Below are 23,026 nucleotides of genomic sequence, written 5' to 3' on the forward strand. Positions count from 1 at the left end.
TAATTAAATTTTTTGCCAAAATAATGAAGGGCAAACTCCGCCCGGTGCTTAATAGTGCGCTTGTTGAACCTAGCACAAAAACGGCAGGCCGAGACGTCGTGGTCTGGCCCTAAGCAAGGTATACAGAAAGAGTGAAAATCCTTATGCGGTATTTGCTTCCCACAAGAAATGCAATTATTAACTTTGTCTCACATCGGTCTGAGGCAAGAAAAGTTTCCCCAACGGGGTACTTAGCTTTAAAGAGACTTCGGCTGAAATACTGTTCGTAAATCTCAGGAGCTGGCCAACCGGCACTTGCGAACTGCTTCTGCTTCGGGCACCGCGCGGCAAGAAAGACTGAAGAAAATGGCGTCGGCTGCCTCTTTTATACCCCTGCCGCACTGACGTCAAGGAAGAAGCGACGACAACCGACGCAGGACATAGACTTTGGAATTCGGCCGACCGAAGACCCGCCTGACGGCAGTATAACCCATCTGTAATGACTGCAGCAGTATGCACGATGAACATCTGTACTATGTTCTTCGTGTTTCACTGTTGCAGTCATTACATTTGGGTAGAATCCCAAAGCTATGGTTGGGAGGCTGGATCTAAACAGCATTAGGTGTGGCTTTAAGGCCCTGCAGCACTGCAGTAGAAAAGCCTGCCCTGGACTTAAGAGTAGAGAGGCAAATGGTAATGCTTTGTAAAGGTGTGAACAGAACTCCAAGTAGCAGCCTCTAGAATGTCTTTGGTTGGTACTCCTCTGAGAAAGGCTGCTGAAGTAGCTGCAGCTCTGGTGGAATGAGACCTAATGCCCTTGGGCACAGGTTTACCATGGTGTAAGTAGCAGAAACGGATGCAGTGGCTTATCCACTTTGAAATTGTCTGCTTCTGATCCTGCAGTATAAGACACTAGTAATTGCTCAGTTTTTCCTAAAGCTTTAGTCCTGCTCAAGTAGAATCTTAGCTGTCTGTGAATGTCCAAGGAATGCAGAATTCTCTCCCCTTTGTTCTGCGGATTTGGATAAAAGGTTGGCAGATGAACTGTTTGGTTAAGAGCCCACTGAAAACCACCTTAGGCATAAAAATAGGATTTGTCCTCAGAGGCACCCTGTCCGGGTAAAATATGATAAAAGGCTCTACAGCCATGAGGGCTTGTAGCTCTGAAACTCTTCTTGCTGAAGTAATTGCTAGTAGCAGAGCTGTCTTCCATAAGAACTTTATATCAGCGGTAGCAGCTGGTTCAAACGGAGGCAGGGTGAGTTTTTTCCAACACATAACTGAGGTCCCATGCAGGTAATGGTGATCTTCTAGGGGGCCTTAAATTTTTGGCTCCTCTAAGATACTGCTTTAGTAAAGGATGAGAAAAGATTGGTGGCTCTGTGTTGTAATGAGCCAAAATGGCAGAGGCATGGATTTTGACTGATAAGAAAGATAGGCCTTTGTCAAGCATCTCAGTTAAGTAGTGTAATATCTGAGGAATATTCGGTTCTGCTGTATCAGTTCCTTGTGCTTGATTCCAAGCACAGAATCTCTTCCATTTGTCAGCATAAGATTTTCTAGTACTAGGCCTTCTGGCTTCCAAAATGACATCCATCACAGCTTTACAGAGAGGTGCTGTTTGTATGATTACCTGATTAGCCATGCTGCCAGGTTTAGAGTCTGTAGTTGATTGCGCAGGATCCGATTGTTTTACTGGGACAGTAGTTGTGGTGTTGGAGGCAAGGTCCAAGCTAGGTATTGAGACAAGTTCCTTAAGATTGGGTACCAGTACTGGCGGGGCCAGTCCGGGGCAATTAATATCATCTTTGGCTTCTCTTGTCTGACTTTTAGGAGGACCTTGGGTAGAAGAGGCAGAGGAGGAAAGGCATAAACTGGTAAGTTTTTCCAACTGAAGGATAGGGCGTCCACTTTCCATGCTTGTCTGTGCTAAGTCCTTGTGCAGAATCTTTTCAGTTGATAATTTTGAGGAGAGGCAAATAGATCTATGTCTGGGCTCCCCATTTCTCTGTTATCATGCTGAAGACTTGTGGATTTAGTTTCCACTCGTGCGGATCCATAAAGTTTCTGCTTAAATCGTCTGCCAGAGTGTTTTGTTTTCCTGGCAGGAATTGAGCTTGAAGATGTATTTGTTAGGTTAAAGCTGTGTCCCACAGTGCCACGGCTAATCTGCAAAGGTGGTTAAGAGTGTGTGTCCCCTTGCTTGTTTATATACTACACAACTGTGGTGTTGTCCGTCTTTATCAATAGATGTCCTGGATGAAGTAAGTCCTTGAAGGCTCTTACGGCCTTTTGAACAGCTAGCATCTCTTTTTGGTTGATATGTAGATATATTTGTTTTGGAGCCCATATGCCCTGAATGCATCTTCCTGCCATGTGGGCCCCCCAGGCATAATCTGATGCGTCTGTTAAGGTTTGAATGGCAGGGGGTAGAGTGAAGGACCATCCCATATTTTGGTGACAGGCCTTTGCTCACCATAGGAACTCCTGTTGCAGGCAGAGAATGAGAGGAATCACTGTTTCCAGACTGTGTGAATGCTGACTCCATAAACGTTTTAGGTACCATTGAAGTTTCCTCATATGCAGTCTTGCATATGGAATTAGTAGGATGTAGGATGCCATGAAGCCCAGAGCCTGCAGAATGAGTCTTGCAGAAGACTGGGTTTTTGTTGCCATCAGTTTGAAGTAAGTAGTCAGTAGCCTTTGTTTGTCTGGCGTAAGGTAAGCCCATCTGGGCAGTTGTATTCAAGCTTGCACCCAGGAATGTTATCTTTTGAGAGGGTACCAGTTGTGATTTCTTTTTGTTTATAGTGTACCCTAGGCATGTTAGAAGCCTTTTCACAAACGTCAGGTGTCAAAGAAGAGCGTCCTTGCTCTCTGCTTGAATGAGACATTCGTCCAAGTAAGGATATATTTGTATACTTCTTTGTTTACAAAATGCAATTACTGGTGCCAGGCACTTTGTAAAGACCCTGGACGCAGTAGATAAGCCAAAGGGCAGTGCAAAGAATTGGTAATGCATTAAGCCAGCCTTGAATCTGAGGTACCTTCTGCACGACTGTCTTATTGGGACATGCAGGTATGCCTCTTTTAGGTCTAAAGTCACCAGCCAAGCAGTCTTGCCCAGCATGGGCAGAAGTTGCTGCAAAGTCAGCATTTTGAATTTTGGAATTTCCAGGTATGTGTTCAAAATTGACAAATCCAGTTTTGGCCGCCAGGCCTTGTCCTTTCTGGGTACCAAGAACAGTCTTGAGTAAAAACCTTGTCCTTTTTTCTGTTAAGGTACTGGTTGAATGGCCCCCATATCCATGAGGGACATAACCTGTTTCTGTGCCTCTGGCCATTGATTTTTGGGCAGATCTGGCCAACCATTTGCCATCGGTAGAGTGTGGAAAAGGAATCTGTATCCCTGTGATACTATGCTTAGTAGCCACTTGTCCTGGGTTATTAACTGCCAATTTTGAGCAAAAAGTACTAATTTTCCCCCTAAGGGTGCTGTCAAAAGATAAGTGCTTGATGTAGGCAGAGGGAAGTCAATGGGACTGTTTTCTGTAGGTTTGCGCTTTACCTCCCCCCTGATTTGGAGGTAGATGCGCGCCATTGCTTTGACCTGTATGAATCTTGCGCCTGGTATCTGGAACCCTTTGGGCGTCTGGACTTGCCCCTTTGAGCTCTGTCTGACACAGGAAAGGACCAATTTTTTGTAGGCCAGTGTCTACTGAATCTTGGTGGCTGCACTTGTAAGAAGTCTTTAACAGTTTGCATAGACTTAGCTTTGTCTTCAATTTTCTTTAAAACCTCCTCTGCCTTAATACCAAACAAAGAATCATGCTGTAAAGGTGCATCTAGCAATTTAGCTTTAACATGATCAGGCAAATTTTGTTCCTTTAACCAGGCATGCCTCCTAATCACAGATCCAGTAGCTGCAGCCCTGCAGGAGGCCTCTAAGGAATCAAAACCACACTGCAAAGTATGCTTGCCAATTTGTTCAGCTGCATGCAATAATTCCTGCAATTATTTATTTTCTGCACATTCTGAAATCATCATTTTCTGTTTCAGCAATCCCATAACATGTTGTTGGTACTTAAGCATGTGAAATTGACAGTTTAAGGTCCTGACTGCCAAGGTTGCAGATGTATAAACCTGTTTTCCCCATCTGTCTAGTGCCCTTGAATCTCTGTCAGAGGGGGTAGGGTTTTTTGCTGTTGTGGCCTTAACTCCCTTTGGACCCTGAGAAATAGTTTCAGGGTCAGCAGCAGGGTTTTTAAATAAAAGTTTGTCCGAGTCAGAGACTCTAATATCTGTCAGGCTTACTGGGAGCCGGAGGTAAGGAGGTCAGGGGTCAAGCTTGACTCCGAAAACACATCATCCACAATGTCTAAAACAGGGGGAATGGCTAAAGGCTTGTGCTGAGGGAGAAGGAAATCCCTGAGCCTCTTTTTTGATTCTGAGAAATATTGACTCTCCCAGTGAAAATGCTCCCTCAAAGTATGCAAGGTTTCTCCAAATTAATAATCCTCTGGAGGAGATGCAGATGGAATAGACTCCTCAGCATCACAATCCTCATAGGGAGGTATAGATAATTCCTGATCAGAAGAGGAATCAGAAGAAATAGAAACCTGATCTGAAGATTCATAATCAGTGTCTTGCCTAGGCCTCTTATCTAGAGGGGGATGGGTACCCCTGATCAAGATAATAAGGTCTTCAGCAATTTTGATCATCTGTTTTTTAGGCATAGAGGCCTGTGCATGTCACTCAGGCATTGTTCATTTTAGTTTTAGAGGTCGTCTTTGCCCTTGGTTTTGCAGCGGTCATCGGTTTGATATATAAATGTTGAGGTCTGAATACACCCTCAGAAGCCGGTGCCTGCTCAGCGGCTCCGGACCCATCCGAGGGCGATACATCTGTTGGTCCAATACCTTGAGTATTTTGCGGCATGCTGGACACTGCATGGGTGTCGGTAGAGGCCTGCGACTCGAAGGTAGCGGGTATCAGGGGCTGCGAAAGCGCCTCAACTGAGTACCGGCGAACCGGCGACTGGCTTAGGAGAAGCTCATCGTCGGTTTTGGATCCTGACTGCCTTTCTCTGTCCTTTACTTTGCGTTTTTTATGTACTCCGGTAGTCGGATTGCTATTCGACGAAATTTCTGGGTAGTTAAATCTGTTTCCAAAATATTTTTATGCAAAAATATACAGACGCTTAATAGTGCGTTGGTTAAATCTAGCACAAAACAGACAACCAGGCACGTTGTGATCAGGGCCTAGGCAAGGAATACAGTATAAATGGAAATCCTTATGAGGTATTTGCTTCCCACAAGTAATACAATTAACTTTTTCTGACATCGGTAAAAAGCAAGAAAAAAGTTTTCCCAAAGGGGTATTTAGCTTTAGTGAAGACTTTGGTTCTGAAACTCAAACTCGAATATTTCAGTAGTCGGCCGACCGGCACTTGTGAAATGCTTCTGCTTCGGGCACCGCACGGCAAGAAAGACTAAAGAAAATGGCGTCGGCTGCATGTTTTATACCCCTGACGACCTGATGTCATGGAAGAGAAGACATCAACCGACGCAGGACTCAAGACTTTGGAATTCAGGCCGACTGAGGGCAACATGCCAGCAGATTACCCAAATGTAATGACTGCAACAGTGAAACACGAAGTACATCAGAAATTTCAGAGTCCTGATGAGAAGAATCATAAGGAAACTCAGTACTAGGTCTCTTAGAGGGGGAAGGGTCGCTTCCCCTGATTAGAGTAATAGGTCTTCAGCCATTCTTATAATTTGTTTTTTAAGCATAGGGGCATAGATTTTCTAGGCATGGATAGAGTTTTAGGCCTTGAAGAAGATGGCGTTGGTTTAATATGCAAGTCAGTAGGCCTGAATACACCCTCAGAAGCCGGTGCCTGCACAGCGGCTCCGAACCCATCCAAGGTAGAGACATCCGCAGGTTCCACAGTTGAAGCATCTCGTGGCATACCACGCTCTGAATGGGTCTCAGTAGAGGCCTGCGAATCTGAAGTAGCAGGTATCAGGGGCTGCAAAAGCGCCTCACTGAGTACCGGCAAACTGGTGACTAGCTTAGGAGAAGCATCGTCAGCAGCTCTGGACCTACGCGGTCTGTCTCTGTCTTTATATTTGCATTTTTTCGGAATGTCGGTAGTCGGGTGGCTTACCGAAACCATATCTGGATAACTGAACCGAGTAGCAAAATGTTTAGAAGCGTAAATAAACAGAAGACGAATAGTTTGTTGTTTAAATAAGGCACAAAACTGACAATGAGGTACGTCGCGGCCAGGGCCTAAGCAAGGAATGCAGTACGAATGAAAATCTTTGAGGTATTTGCTTTCCACAAGAAATACAATTATTAACTTTTACTGACATCGGTTTAGAGAAAGGAAAAAGTTTCCCCAACAGGGTACTTAGATTAGTTGAAGACTTTGGTTCTGAAATTCGAAAACGAAAATTTCAGGAGTTGGCCGACCAGCACTTGCGAACTGCTTCTGCTTTGGGCATCGCATGGCAAGAAAGACTGATGTAATGGCGTTGGCTCCATGCTTTATACCCCTGACTACCTGATGTCATGGAAGATGAGACAGCAACCGATGCAGGACCTAAGACTTTGATAATCAGGCCGACTGAGGGCTACTGCAAGCAGTTAACCCATATGTGATGACTGCAACAGTGAAACACGAAGAACATCAGCACTCTCACTTTTTTAAAGAAAGGTGACATAGAAACTAGTAAAGACAAGGGAAGAACTTCCAGCAAAGGTAGAGGAGAACATCAAAGTGTAAGGGAGTGGAATAAACAAAGTAGTAAGTCAAAGTGGGTAGAATGAAATTCCAACTATAAATCTAAGTAATAGTACAGCTGAAAAATCTGAGAAGAAACTATAAAAAACTACAAAAAAGTATGAAAATTTTACTTAGTTGACAAGAGAATCTGGCTGACGCTTCTTGAGACAAGAGGCGCAAAAGAGATCTGAGGTAATCTGGAGAGGGACATTGTGGGTAGAGACTTTGCTCGAGAGTTTTTGTCTTGTGAGAGCTGTACAACGGCCAAGCCAGTTCCAAGGATGGGAACCATGTCCCAAAGAACAAGGATAAATGAAGATAGACAACATCAGATCCATAGTTTCACCAAATGAAGCTTCTTCAACAGGACAGTGAAGAGAAAGGGAATCTTCATCATTGGAGGCCACCTGGCATGCCAAATGGATCTGGGATGAACAGACCACAAAGTTTTAGAGAGTCTGATTCATCCTCCGAGGTGGTGTCGTATGTCTCTCTTCTGTGAGTGGAAAAAGGAATGGTAGTAGTATGTCCTGTAAAACAGCGTGGCTTAACTATCACCTTAAATAGGCCTGTGAAAAACCTATCCACTCATTCTATTTGGACATCTGGGACTGGGAAGAAACATTTTCATTTTTTTTTTTTTTTTGTTTGTTTGTTTGTTTGTCCTAGGTGCAACATCCACTTTGACTAAACATGGATTCTCCAACCACTGACATACCTCAATAAGAAATCCTGGAATTTCCTCTCTAATAAGGATGTGTGTTATGCCTTTGGATCCTTCAGAAATGATTAAGTGGAATTCCCTCTTCTCACCACTGTAAGTAACTTCAGTTGCTTTTGATGTGCGAACCTCAGACAACACACTGGCCACCAGTGGGGTCAGGGTAGCAGAAGTCTGAGTGGATATTAGGAATATTGCTGATGCTGAAGCCTCTGTGGGTATGTTAGACGCCCCACTGGGCAGTCATGATGTCAGGCTTAGGCCACAAATTTTTTCTTATGAACGGGCGGGACGTTAGCTTGGGCAAGGTGTTTAAGACACAGAGTTGCGGGACCGCCTGACGACAGGATAACCCAAGTGTGATGACTGCAGCAGGGTAACACGATGAACATGTGCCTAATTCAACAGCATTTTCTCCTCCTAGCTGATCTCTAATAGAGCAACGACCAGCAAGGCAACTGAAAAAAAAATAAGATTACCCAAAGGGGCTTTTATCTGAACCAGTAAAAGCCAGCGGTACAACAACTATGCATAGAACAGACAGACGGGTGTGAGACCTGGGTTTGTGCTGGCAGTGAGATAGTCTCAAGATTTACTCTCCATATTTTGTACCCTTATTCCTGCAGGTTGGAGTCATACATCAGACATACAGTTCTACAGAAGGGTTTGGTACTCTGGCTGGACATCTTATTTTGGGGGGAAGATAACTGAAACACTTCAAGAATGACCTAAGGAAGGACATCTTCGCAATTCTGTAGCACTTGCCACAAGACATTTCAAAACATATGGTCATGTGCCTTCCTCAAAGAGATTAATCCAGGACAGCATTTAACCCTAAAATTCTGTCGTTAACATTAGCCCTAGAAAGTGTTTCTAGGAAGTGCATTTGAAATCTGCCTTGTTTTGAACTTCCAGAGACTGCAAAGTCATACCTAAAAACAAAGTATACATTCTATGAGGGAGAAATATTTATTTTCAGAGGTCTTAAACGTAGAATTCTTAAGAAAAGTTTTTACACATGGATAAGCTACAACCAACACAGATGTTTGTAAATAAACAGACGCTGCACATACTTGGACTCTATTTCACTCTAATTTGGCACTCATAGTCCAGTCATTCTGAAGTTGGACAATATAAAGAATCCAAAGCTTGTGACAGAGCCTAAATAAAAAAAAAAAAAGTCGGGGGGGGGGGGGGCATCTTCTCCACTCTGCATCCTTTGGAATAAGAAACACCAGAGATAAATCAAAATGCTTCTTCCATGCTGACAGAGTCTGATACTGAAATGTATGGCCTTAGCCTCCTATTGTGTCAGCAAGGGTTTTGTGCAGAGTCAAAGGCTGTTGTGCGATTGATCAGACTCCATGGTTAATTCACACTCAAGTGCATTTAGGTACCATTAAAGGAAAAATAAAATAGATATACAGTATGCCAACACAAAAGTAAAATGGCAAAATCATACAAGATCAGGCCAGTTTGAAAAGGTGGACCTTCAGGGACCATTTAATGGCAGCCACTGCTGGGGATGGAGTCTCTCATTAAGTGAAGACAAGATTCCAGTGATGGGGTTTCTTGACAAGAATAGGAGCGAACTCCACATGTATCCAAATACACCCTGAGAAACTACAGCTGTGTATATTTACCATAAATATAGATGTTTGAGTGTATTCAATTTTGCAGTCCTGACTTGTGGGATTTCATGCCGTGAAAGCCCTTGGCCAGCCCGACTACTGCAGAAAATTATTTCCTCCTCCTAAGGCTGGTGGATGCCCTAACCGATGGCAGTATGCCTGGGTATACAAGAAGCCAGCCTACATCATGAAATCATTTTTTTCTTGTCCCCTAACAGGTAGGAGTCCCAAGTGAGCAGTAGGGAACTGAGGAAGAATCCCCCTACAGGAGAGGCCAAGGGAGGTTCCCTTGGCTAGACAGGAATTTTAAGTACACTACCTAGTAGGTTAAGGAGGGAGGGAAAGAAGACTGCAACAGTGAATATACTTGAACATCTTCATTTATGGTAACTGTACACACAACTGTCCTATGGTCTTAGTGTTTCACTGTTGCAGTCTTGTCTTGTGGGAAGATTCCCAGAGCTGAAAAGAGGGAGTGAGGAGATTACAGAGAGGAGAGGATGCCCTGCAGGATGGCAGTGGCAAAGCATGCTCTGAACCTAGAAAAGGTTGCCAAGTGGTAATGTTTGATGAAGGTATGCACAGATGACCAGGTGGCACCTTCCAGGATGTCCTCAGTAGGGACCCCTTTCAAGAAGGAAGTAGAGGTTGCAGTAGCCCTAGCAGTGTGTGACTGGACAGCCTCAGGAGATTTTTTGCCACAATGGCTGTAACAGCAAGAGATCCATTTTGAAATAGTCTGTTTAGAAGCTGGTTTTCCCTCACAGCCAGGAGCAAAGGTCACAAAAAGCTGGTCAAATTTTCTCAAGGCTCTTGTTCTGCCAAGAGAGTAGCTGAGCTGCCTATGCACATCCAAAGAATGGAGTATTATTTTCCTTTCTTCTTGGGGTTGGGAAAGAATGTAGGCAGATGAATGGATTGATTTAGAGAAGTGTCAGTGACCACTTTGGGCATGAAAGAGTTCTGAAAGAAACTGTCTGGATGGAAGATGAGGAATAGTTATACCACAATGAGAGCCTGCAGTTCAGAGTCCCTCCTGGCTGAGGTGGGAGCAGAGCAGTTTTCATGTTAGAAACTTCAGTTGGCCAGAGGCTGCAGGTTCAAAAGGGGACAATGTCAATTTTAACAGAACAAAGTTAAAGTCCCACCAAGGGGAAGGTTGCCTCCTGGGTGGTCGGATATGGATGACTCCCCCCTAAGAAACTGTCTTAACAGGGGATGGGAAAAGACTGTAGAAACAGCAAGAATATGCCAAAATGGCAGATGCATGAATCTTAATGGAGGAGTAGGAAAGCCCTTTATCACTCAGACTAGCCAGATAATCTAGAATGGTAGCAATCTGGGCTGAATCAGGATTGTGGTGCTGCTGCTGGCAGTAGATGGAAAAACGTTTTCTACTTAGCAGAGTATAATTTCCTAGTGCTAGGCCTTCTAGATTCCTTGAGAATACAATCCACTAGACAGAAACCGACCGTCTAAGTAATGTTTTACAGTTGAGAGAGTAAACACGACTCGAACAGGGTGAATGAATAATTTATTGTTTTAAAAACTACACTTTTAAAACTCATACAAACAATCTGGTTAAGCGCTTTCATCTGCCTATGCAGACTTATTCAGAACAAATCAATCTTGTGACATCACTTTATTTAAAAACTTTTTGGCGCCAAAGCACCCGTTTATTCCACATTTAAAGTAATAGTGTATATATTTAAAAAAACTCTCCTTAATAGCATTGTTATTTAAAAATGTGTTCCAATTACAATTGGATTCTGGGCACAAGCCTGTTCAAACCATGCAAACTCATGTTTCAGACAAGGAATTAACTATCTTGGTCATCAGGGGCTGAGAGAGCGCTGGGAGAATACATTTCTGGGGTACCACTGGAGTTTCCTCATGTGCAGCCTCACTAAGGCAAGCAGGAGGATGCAAGATGTCATGTATCCCAGTGCTCAGAAAAACTCTCTGGCTGAGATGCATTGTTTCTGCTGGATTCTTTCAAAGTAGTGGGTCAAAAAGGAGACCTTGTCTGGGGGAAGAAAGTCTTTTTGTAGTAAATAGTCCAGGAGTGGCCCCAGGAAAACGACTCTGTTGGTTGCAATAGTGGTGGATTTTTCAAATTTACTGTGAAGCCCAGGGAGGACAGGAGGTCTCGAGTAAACTTCAGATCCTTGTGAAGTTTTGACAGATATGTGGCTTGTATCAGTCAATCGTCCAGGTAGGGGTATATATTTGGACCCCTCTCGTCCTGCAGAAGGCAACTGCCGGGACCAAGTTCTTGGTGAAAAACCCTTGGAACAGTAGACAAGCCAAAGGGCAGTGCTGAAAATTTATAGTGAAAGGAATCTGCTCTGATGCGAAGAAAACTTGTGTGACTTTGAATTGGTATGCAGGTAGCCATCTTTTAGATCATGGGCAGGAGCTTTTGAAAAGTCAAAATTTTGAATTCTGGAACCAGGAGAAACTGATTAAAGTTGGACAGGTCTAAGATAGGATGCCAACAGATTTCTTTTCTGGGAACCAGGAATAGCCCGGATGGAACCCTTTGCCTTTTTGTTGTTTTGGAACTGGTTCTACTGATCCCCAAGAATACAAAATCTGAATTTGAGAAAGGGCCTCTGTTTTTTGATTCGGAGGAATACCTGGACAGCCTGAGTATTGTAAAGGCTCTCTGAATGTGAGTTTGTAACCATTTGAAATAATTTCTAGAATCCACCTGTCTGAAGTGGTGCGAGTCCAGTTTTGTTTGAACAGTGACAGCAGTAATCTTAGTCTGTCTAGGTGGGGGGAGGGGTCAATTGTTGCTCTCTGGCAGAAGCCTCGAGCCTAGAACTCCCTTCAGAGGTCACTGCCTGGGTATCTGTAGCTGTTGCCGCTGCCTAGGAGTCCTTTCATGCTGGCTTTTCCTCTGTCTGCCTCTAGGTTGGGAGGGAAAGGACCAGTGGTTAGTGGGGAAGTTCCTACTAAACCTAGGAGGCTAAACGTGAAGAAAGTCTTTCACAGTCTGCATAGACTTGGCTTCTTCTTTAACTGATGTTGTCAATTTTCATTCTGGTCTCAACTGGTGGGACAGTCTGCCCAGCTACCTGAATCCCAGGGTGGCCTCAAGGAAGGACATTCCTAAGCACCACTGAACTAAATGATGCCCTACCACTGGAAACTAAGTCAAGTTTGTAATGAGAGATGAAGGTGCGAGTGGAAGCTTAAGCTGCTGCACAAATGTCATCCATGGAGGAGCTTGAATGAAACACTGAGCACGTAGGTGCTTAGATAAAGGCAAGTTCAACTTGCTGTAGATAAAGGAAATGCAATTAGTAAGCCATATGGCTGGCTACTGAAACTCTAGACAGAGGCTTGCTCAATTTCCCTTCAGCAAATGAAAAAAATAACTGATCTGAAGTTATCAGGTTCTCTGTTCTGTGCAGATAGAAATGCAATTGCTTACCAACGTCTAGTAAAAGTAACAAATGTTCGCCTCTGTATAATTTGGGAAGAAAACTGGAAGATTAATGGACTAGTTATTGTTGGACTCTGACACTACTTTGGGCAAAAGGGATGCATTTGTTCGTAATGTAATTAGAAGTTATGTACCTACCATAACGTTCCATGTTAGTTGTCTTCTCTCGCCTTCTTTCTTGCTGGATGGGTTCGGAGCCGATCCTCGGCTCCGACTCGGCACTTGCTTTAGCTTAGGAACTCCTTTTACCAGCTCGAGGCAACCCTATATCCCATGATGCAAGGCGGAACTACCTCAGATCTCGTTTGGTAGCTAACCTACCCTGCTAAAGACTAACCTAACAAAATTAGGAACACAAGTTCATAATAGAAGTCCTCATATGAAGGCTCAGGAGGAAAACAACCTGATAGGAACTCTTCAAGATCTGTCCAGGCCAGGGGGAAGGAGGGAGGGACGCAAGAAAGAAGGCGAGAAGACAACTAACATGGAACGTTATGGTAGGTACATAACTTCTAAATGTTAAGTTGTCAATCTCGCCTTCATTCTTGCTGGATGGGACCGCATCCCTAGCACCTGTATCCCGGGTGGCTCAATGGAACAGACTCTTGAGAACTGTGGAACCAAAACTGGCCCTATCTCTTGGAGGCCAAGTCCAACTTGTAATGAGAGACAAAGGTATGAGGCATGGCCCAAGTAGCTGCTGCACAAATGGTATCAATGGGTAGTCTATCCTGAAAGGCTGCAGAAGTGGATAGACTTCTGGTTGAGTGTGCTTTTGGTTTAGAAGATAGCGGTTTGCCTCTGAGAGAGTACACATAGGAAATGGTGGAAGTCAACCATCTGGATAAGGTCACTTTAGAAACTGGAAGACCTATCCTGTTTTCTGCATAGGAGACAAATAATTGGTCCGATTTCCTGAATTGTTTAGTTCTATGCAAATAGTACCTGAGCTGACGATGGACATCCAAAAAATGCAGTTTCTGTTCAGCTCTGTCGGAATCGTTTGGGAAAAAGACTGGTAGATCTATAGATTGGTTAATATTGGTTTGAGACACAACTTTGGGGAGAAAGGAAGGGTTCGTTCTTAATGATACCCTGTCCTTATGAACCACCAAATAAGGGGAACGAATGCAGAGAGCTTGAATCTCGGAAACCCTTCTTGCAGAAGTGACAGCCAGTAAAAATATAGTTTTCCAGGTCAATAACTTCAAAGAACATGAAGCAGACGGTTCAAGGAGGTAGTATCAAGGATGCCAACATTAAGTTTAGATCCCATTGCGGAGGAGGATGCTTTATAGGCGGCTTTAGGAGAAAAACTCCTCTCAGAAAGGCCTTGCATAATCTATGAGACATAATGTTATTGTCATGCAAGCCAACATGATACTTGGAAATAGCAGCCAGTTGTACTTTGGCTGTAGATGACGAGGATCCTGAATGAAAAACCTCCGCCAGGAAATCTAAAACAGAATGTACAGGAGCAGTAAAGGGATCAATATTTCTGGAATTTGCCCAAATAGAAAACGCCGCCACTTGCTAGCATAAACAGTCCTAGTGGATGACTTTAAAGAAGACACTAAGATGTCTCTGACTGAGTCAGAAATCATCGGTAGCCTGGCTAGGGAAGGAAGTGGAGCAACCAAGCAGTGAGGTTGAGAGAATGAATGGCCCGGTGCTGCTGACCCGACTGGTGGATCAAGAGATCCGGAACTGGGTCCAGATGCCAGGGCTGCACCAGAAGGTGACGATGCAGAGACGGAAACCAAATTTGTCGAGGCCAATATGGGGCAATGAGGATCAACTTGGCCCTCAAAACGGTGGCTTTCTGAATGACTTGTGGAATCAAGGGAAAGGGAGGAAAAGCGTGCAGAAGTCCCCGGGCCAATCCTGGGTTAGAGAGTCTCTCAGGGTTGGCCTGGAAGGGGAAAGAGAGTGAAAAATCGGGCACTTGTTGTTTTGAGGAGTGGCAAAAAGATCGCAACAAGGAGTGCCCCACTTCAGAAAAATCTGATCCACTACAGATTGATTGAGAGACCACTCGTGAGGCATCAGAATGGATCTGCTCAGCCTGTCCGCCAATAGGTTGGACCTGCCGGGATGTGCGTTGCTATCAGAAACCGATGAGAGGAGATCGCCCATTGCCAAAGTCTGAGAGCTTCGACACAACGGATAGGACCTGGTCCCGCCCTGCTTGTTGATGTACCAGACCACGGACATGTTGTCCGTTTGTACTGCAATAGTCCCCGTGGGAAGAAAGTCGCTGAGGGCTTGCAACGTTAAAAGCACTGCTCTCATCTCCAGGACATTTATGTGCAGATGGTATTCTATGGGTTGCCACGTCCGTGGACCATCCTGCCCTGATAATGCCCCCACCCGATCAGAGAGGCATCCGTAGTGACTGTGGCAACTGGAGGAGGGGGAATAAAGGGTCGGCCCTGATGAAGAAGAGGGGAAGATATCCACCAATTCAGATGAGCTCTGCACGACTGTGTGACTAAGATTTCGTGCCTCATCGGGAGACTGTGGTACGACCACTGCGTGAATAGCATCCACTGCAGAAGACGCATGTGGAAGCGAGCCAGTGGTAGAAGAACAATGGCCGCAGCCATAAGACCTAGAACCTTCAGTATAAATCTGGCTTTGATCTTGTTGCTCTGCAATAGAATCCGAACGAATTTTTGGATGTCCAGAATTCTTTGATCTGTTAGTTTGGCTAACATTTTGACGGTGTTTAATTCTGCGCCTATAAAGATGATAGATTGGCAAGGCAGCAGAGAAGATTTTTTGAAATTTACTGAAATTCCCAAACTCCTGCAAAGCTGTAGAGTGTAGTCTCTGGACTGAAGAAGCTGACACTTGGTGGTGGCGGAGAGGAGCCAGTCGTCCAAGTAGGGAAACACCTGGAATCCTTGACGTCTCAGATGAGCTGTGACCACTGCCATGCATTTGGTAAACACTCTGGGGGCTGAAGTGAGGCCAAAGGGCTGTGCTCTGAATTGGTAATGACTGGTCCCTAGCCGAAAGCGGAGAAACCTTCTGGAGCGTCTGTGAATCTTTATGTGATAGTACGCATCCTGAAGGTCTATAGAGCACATCCAGTTGTCCTTGCCCAGAAAGGGCAGAATGGACTGAAGCGTGACCATCCGGAATCTTGCCTTCTTGACAAATCTGTTTAGATTGCTCAGGTCTAATATTGGTCTCCAATCTCCCATCCTTTTGGGGACCAAAAAGAATCTCGAGTAGACGCCGGATCCTACCTGGTCTGCCGGCACAGTCTGGACGGCTCTTTTCTAGGAGCTTTGAAACCTCCTGTTCTGCCAAATCCCTTTGACCGGGTGAGATGTCTGGAAGGGATTGTAGAGGTATGGGAAACCTTTAGAAGGGGATTTTGTAACCCTCGGATATGATCGACTGTACCCACATCTCTTGTGATAGGGATTGCCAGGCTACTGGGTACAGTGAAATCCTTCCCCCGACTGCCTCCAAGGGTGGACAGTCGGGCAACACCTCAGGGATGCTGAAAGGGCTTCTCAGGAAGAGACTCCCTGTTGCCCTGGTTCTGAGGACCCCCCCCTGCCTCTAGGGCGGCGTCTATTATTGTTACCCCCTCTGCCTCTGGGGGTAAACTGACCACGTGCGTCCGGTGTAGCTCCTTGGGCTTTACGGAACCACATCTTCCCCCCCTTCTGACCCTTGGATATGGTCTAGAACAGTAGTGTCCAACCCGCGGCCCGCATGCGGCCCTCAGACCTCTTCCATGCGGCCCCCGACCCTTAAATTAAAATTTTACTTTTTTTCTGTTTTTTTTTTATACTTGCGTCCTTTCGGGGATGTGCGCATGCGCCAAAGCACCCTTCCATTAGTTTTCGCGCCGACAGATGCATTCGCGGCAAAGAAGAGCTGACTTGCGTCATTTAGCTGGCGTGCGCATGCGCCAAAGCAACCTTCCGTTAGTTTTCGCGCCGATAGATGCATTTGCGGCAAAGAAGAGCTGAAGGAAGACAAATGGACCATCGCGCCGAAGAAAAGTTGAGAGAGAGAGGGATTTGTCTTTTTTACAGACTACTACCATCTCCTGACTGCAGTAACAGGTAAGCTAAGTGTTGTTACACATTTTAAGTGTTCTTTTTTTTTTTCATGAGCTGGAAAAGCAGTATTACTGAAGTGGCAACTGTTGTGAGCTTTCTTTAACCGACGGTTAAATCAAGGCCAAATGTTTATTCCTTAGATTGAAACTGTGATGTGATGTCTTAGCTCTGAATATGTCAGTAAAGTCAGCATGCATTTTCTGATGAGTTTATTTAAACTTTTAGATTCAATCTAAAATTTAGATTAGAAGCTCTTGAACAGTCAGACCACATCTAAATCATCTGATGCACAGTTTTCTTTTTCAGCAGTTTTTTTAAGGCTCTTCAGTAGTCAGATGTTCAGTGTGTGTGTAGAATAGATTATTGTGTACTGTAGATGCACTCAGTAAAGCTGGAGGATCTCTAACTTCAGCAGGAATGTTATAAAATGGCTGATTTCATTATGGGATGACTGGAACCTTTTCAGCTGCTTACATTTTGATGCAATGATAACAGGAAGCTGGCACTCCAGTGTAGGAATCTAAACCCCTGGCTTGTTTTCTGTACGTACACCTTGATCACTAACTGCTGCAGTGATAGCAGGAAGCGTGCACGCAAGTGAAGGGCTATAAACTCTTGGCTTGTTTTCTGTAGTGTAGGCCCACCTTGATCACTAACTGTTGCAGGGATAACAAGAAGCATGCACTCCTGTGTAGGACTCTAAACTCCTGGCTTGTTTTCTGTACATTCACCTTGATCACTAACTGCTGCAGTGATAGCAGGAAGCAGGCACTCCAGTGTAGGACTTGGCTTGTTTTCTCTAGGTTGACCTTGATTACTAATTATTGCAGTGATAAGAAGAAGCATGTACTCTAATGATGGTCTTTAAACCCTTTGGTTTGTTTTCTTTATGTTCACCTTGAATACGAAATGTTGCAGTGATAACAGGAAGTATGCACTCCAGTGACTTGGCTTGTTTTCTGTAGGTTCACCTTGATTATTAGGTGTTGCAGTGATAACAGGAAGTGTGCACTCCAGTGAAGGGGGTTGGCTTGTTTTCGGCAGGTTCACCTTGATCACTAACTGCTAGAATCGGATTAAGGAAACTTGAATGTTATGTTGCATCATGCAATTAAACTGTTCATAGTGTGTGTGTGTGTGTGTGTGTGTGTGTGTGTGTGTGTGTGTGTGTGTGTGTGTAAGTTTAATGGAATTATCTTCTAGTAACTAGAAAAAAAAACTAGAATATAGTAATTCCGCTTTACAAGAAGATAAAACTTGTGTATGTGTTTTACAGCTGGAGATACTAACTAAAATACATTTCGTATCTGAGGGTCATAATGTATTCTGAGAAATTAGCAGTACTAGAATCTAGTTGAAACATTCCATTGAAATTCTCAAACAATTTTAATCTATGACCTCTCCCACACATTATCTTATGTTAGGTAAACAGCATTGGATAATGGTGGGAATTATTGAAGCATATCAGGCTTTTATTTGAGATCTCTTATATTTTCCTGGGCTTCAAATACGAGAGGACAAAATTATGTAAGCACATTCTCATTCAATTTTGTAATCTAATCAGTACTGCACTGGGTGTTTTACTGTTTTCACAGAACTACTTTGAGTTACTGTTGTGCACTGGTGAAATAGGTTACATATGTGGGCTTCACTAGTCTTATGCTTGTTGCTGTTTCTTTTCAGAAATTGTATGATGAGTGAGGGTAATTTCTGTGAAATAGTTACACATTTATATATTGGTTACAGGTGTCTAAGCCAAGATTACATGTTAGCTGTGCTGTGCATACCATAACACACAAACACACACACCTTTCATCTGGTTCATATGAGGTTATTAGGCTAACGTTCCTAGAGACCTTAGACGCCTAGCCATAGTTATCCCGAGTTGCTCCAATTATCAGTGGTTAGGTGAATGAAATCTGCAGAGGTAAAGGTCTATGGTAGTTAATACCAACTTCCTCTGTGCAGGAGGGACATGAGCACCTTCCCAGGAGTGAATCTGTGGTCACACATCCATTGTTCTAGGTTGCGTTTCAAGAGGGTCAGGGAGGGGCTCTGTTTCATGTGAATTGGAAGCCTGTTCCAGAGAAGTGGCAGTCCCCAGGAGATGTGTCTATCACTTCGGCATGACCTGTTTATGTCAGAGGATAGGTTAGGATCCCTGAAGTAAGTGACCCTCCTGCAGTTTGATTTATGAATGTATAGCTGCAAGCATTTCCATCAGAGGTGGGTCAGAGACTGCCCTCTAAGCCAGGCACAGATCACCCCTTAGCAACCTGTAAGAGACAAAATATAGTGACAGGGCTTTCAGTCTTTCAGTGTAAGACTTGTTTTTTGTACCCTGTAATTTCTTGGTGAGAAACCTCCGTGGTCTCTCCAATTGTTGCAGGTGTCTGGTGAGGTACATGCAAGAGGGAGCGTTGTACTCAATTATTGGTCTACTGAGGGATGAGTATAATGGAATTATAACATCCTTAGATCTAGATGTGATGGTTTTACTTATAAGGCCTGCAACATAGGATTTCTTTACTACTGTGTACATGTGGTGGTCAAATTTCAGGTTACTATCAACCTGAGTACTCGGATCATGTACCACTGGGTCTATACTTAGGGGGTGCTGTCTTTAATGTAATTAGCAGGGATATCAGCTTTCAAACATGGATTAATAATGCATTCTTTTGTATTTAGCTTTAATCCGTGGCTTTGGCACCAGTCATTTGTCTGTGTTAACCCTGCCTGCGAATATATTAATATCATTGGGGGACTCAATGATTGCTTCCAGTTGCAATCATTAGCAAACTTGGTCACCCACAGGCCGTCAAGTTTGCCTGAACTTCTGAGAAATAAATTCCAAATAGTAAGGGCACAGAACCCTGTGGTATGCCGCTTGTGACTGTTACTTTGCTAGAGGTGAAGCCACCCACTTTGACAGTATGTGTCCTCTCGGTGAGTCAGTTGTCTATCCATCTGGTAATGTAGGAGTTAATTCTCAGTTAGGAGAGTTTCTCTATAATACCTAAGTCGGATTGTGTCACATGCTTTGGCTAGGTCAAGATAGGTGATATACACTTTCTTTCCTTTGTACAGTGCCTTGGTGACTTTCTCGAATAATCAACCATGTTTAGCAGGCGTGGTCCATTGTTAAGGAATCCGAACTGGGTTGGGTCCAGAGTTTGGAGATTACCTATGTCCTTTTAAAATGATTCTTTCCATGGCTTTGCAGATGAGGCTAGTCAAGCTTAAGGGCTTATAATTTCCAGGGTCGGGTTGATGGTCCCCTTTGTGCAGAGGGATTACTGTTGCTGTCCTCTATTCCACAGGAATATAGCTGTGGTTAAACAGGAATCCAAGTGGGTCTGCTAGGTCATGTTTAAAGTTGTTCAAAAGGCAACCTGGGATTTTGCCTGTTCCCACTGATGCCATGTTTTTGGCTCTGGAAAGCGTCGAGAAGACATGCTCTCTTGAGCTAATAGGCTGAGGAATAGTTGCAGGTATACTTTGAGGGATGATTGCTGGGGACAATGGGGTGAAATTTGCTCCAAATCTGTCAGATAGCATTTGGCTATTACCTCCACTTGAGTATAGGTGGTGCCATCCACAACCAGTTCAGTGCAGATATTGCCAGTATACTGGCCGACAGATTTACTGCCAACTTTACACCCCGTCCAAAGGACCAATCACAATACCAGTAGATTACCAGACACCCAGTATTACTGCCGCACAGGTTAAAACAGCACTGTCAAAGTCCAAGAATACAGCTTCTATGGGACCTGACAATATCCCTGGTTGCATTCTACATGAACTGCAGAGTGAACTGGTACCTCACCTGTGTGTCCTGTTCAATCACAGCCTCAATTCAGGCTTTGTCCCTACCGAATGGTGCACTGCTACAGTTATCCCTCTCCACAAAGGAGGAGCGACTACAGACCCTGGGAACTATCGCCCCATTAACCTGATGAGTCTGATATGCAAAGCTATGGAACTAATAAACAAGGATATAGGGACAGTGCAGCAAGAAACTCAGGCTGGTGGAAAGAGAAACAGTAAAATGTATTGCCTGACACTTCAGTTAGTAATTCTGAGTTTCTCTTTCCACCAGCCTGTCTTGCTGGATGTGTTTGACCTTTTTTACTTGTTTATTGTAGTGTAAAATGGGTATCAGGTCAAAGGGAGGCATTACTGAAGTTTACTAGTGAGATGTTCCGACTGCGCTGTGTGAAATGCAACTGTATATGTATTTTTCAAAGCACATGAAAAAGTGAATGCATGAATGAAATAAAATGTGTGCATCTACAGAAGACTTTTAATAAACCAGTCCTGGATGTTTTGCAGTGCTCGATTTGCTGCATAGTTTTGTACACTTTTAAATGAAAATTATTTTGGTTTGTGCTTGTAGTTAAGTTGGTTGTTTGGCTAGATTTTCATCATCTTGCAACTCGTACCAGGCTGGAAACACAGGCCATTGTAACTGCACAGCATATCTGATTATTTTATTTAGAATTGCCCTATGAGCTTTGTGTGAAGGAAGTAGTTGTTATGCTCTGCTTTGTGAACTTTGAGGGAGCAGAAAGTTTTTTGCTTGATAGATCATTATTCCTTTTCTTAACAGCTACATCTTTGGCTTAACATTTGATTCAGTCATTTTTATTTGATGGCCTCGAACATATTCAACAAACCAGTTTTGTGAACTGTAATATATGGAACTATGCTGACTAATTTGTAAAAGTACTTGTTAATACACACAGTCTGAATAACTCATTACAACCAGCGCATACTACTGACCTCTGACTGCTCGTGTCATTCCTGATTGCTGTAACTGCGCTTCTTTGAATGCTTTGAAATTGTTAGGTCTCACTAATACCTCCTTCTCTTGCTAGCCAAAGGAAAATACAGTCACATTTTCTAGTCTTTCTTCCTGCTTACTCCCTTGTTCAACTTATATATTTAAAGAACTTTTTAAATAATTCATAAGCAGTATGTGTTGTCTGTTAGATGAGGAATAGATTGCTAAGCAATATTTCAGTTATACTGTTCCATTGGTTATTCCTCAGCGCTGTCTATACTAGGCAAAATTACTCAAAAGAAAGGGGTGTTTAAATCTCTAGTCTAGTAAGTCCATCAAACTAATATGAAACAGAGGTCAATATGTTATTGATTGTGGCCTTTTCTAATAGGTGTCTGTCTGTTAACTGACTACGTAAGCTAGTCTGTGAACATCTCAATGCATTCGTGCTTGAAGTGTTTGAAGCATTCCTGAATTTCACAATTGCCTGTTGCAATTACAGAAGTAAGCATGTGTTACTCATGAGTGCAAATTGCATACAAAACAAGGCATTATGACAAAAATATTTAAGTGCAATACTTTTGAAAGATAAAATATTTTAGCATGGGCATATATTTGACTGATTATATAAAGCTGAAAGGCCTCGGTTGAAGCCAAATTTTAAAACTGATCCAGCTCATTCCTGAAACCGTGAATGCTTGATTAGCGGCATAATGGTTTCTTTAATGCCGAAATTACAGATGCTTATAATGATACTACAGACAGCAGTGCAAAAGCAAGAAATATTGCCAGTGCCATATTTCAGGAACAGATTCCAAAGCTAAAAATGTGCCTTTCCAAGGGGTGCTCAGTTTGAGAATACCACTGATGAACCTTCTTTCCTTTTCAGATCAGCCTGACCAGACAGCTGTGCAAAAGCAAGAAATATTGCCAGTGCCATATTTCAGGGGCAGATTCCAAAGCTGTGCCTTTCCAAAGAGGTGCTCAGTTTGAGAATACCACTGATGAACCTTCTTTCCTCTTCAGACCAGCCTGACCAGACAGCAGTGCAAAAGCAAGAAATGTTGCCAGTGCCATATTTCAGGGGCAGATTCCAAAGCTAGCAATGTGCCTTTCCAAAGGGGTGCTCAGTTTGAAAATACCACTGATGAACCTTCTTTTATCTTCAGACCAGCCTGACCAGACAGCAGTGCAAAAGCAAGAAATATTGCCAGAGCCATATTTCAGGAACAGATTCCAAAGCTAAAAATGTGCCTTTCCAAAGAAGTGCTCAGTTTGGGAATACCACTGGTGAACCTTCTTTTATCTTCAGACCAGCCTGACCAGACAGCAGTGCAAAAGCAAGAAATATTGCCAGAGCCATATTTCAGGGACAGATTCCAGAGCTAAAAATGTGTCTTTCCAAAGGGGTGCTCAGTTTGACAATACCACTGAAGAACCTTCTTTCATCTTCAGACCAGCCTGACCAGATGTAGCATGTCTTGAATAATTTCAGGGACAGATTCAAAAGGTAGAAACAGAAGAATAGATGAGCGCTTTGGACAACATATGTGCATTAAGGACATGATGGAAGACATGGA

Source organism: Protopterus annectens, chromosome 1.part0, assembly GCF_019279795.1.
Source record: "Protopterus annectens isolate FY-2018-M chromosome 1.part0, PAN1.0, whole genome shotgun sequence".
Taxonomy (NCBI): domain Eukaryota; kingdom Metazoa; phylum Chordata; order Ceratodontiformes; family Protopteridae; genus Protopterus; species Protopterus annectens.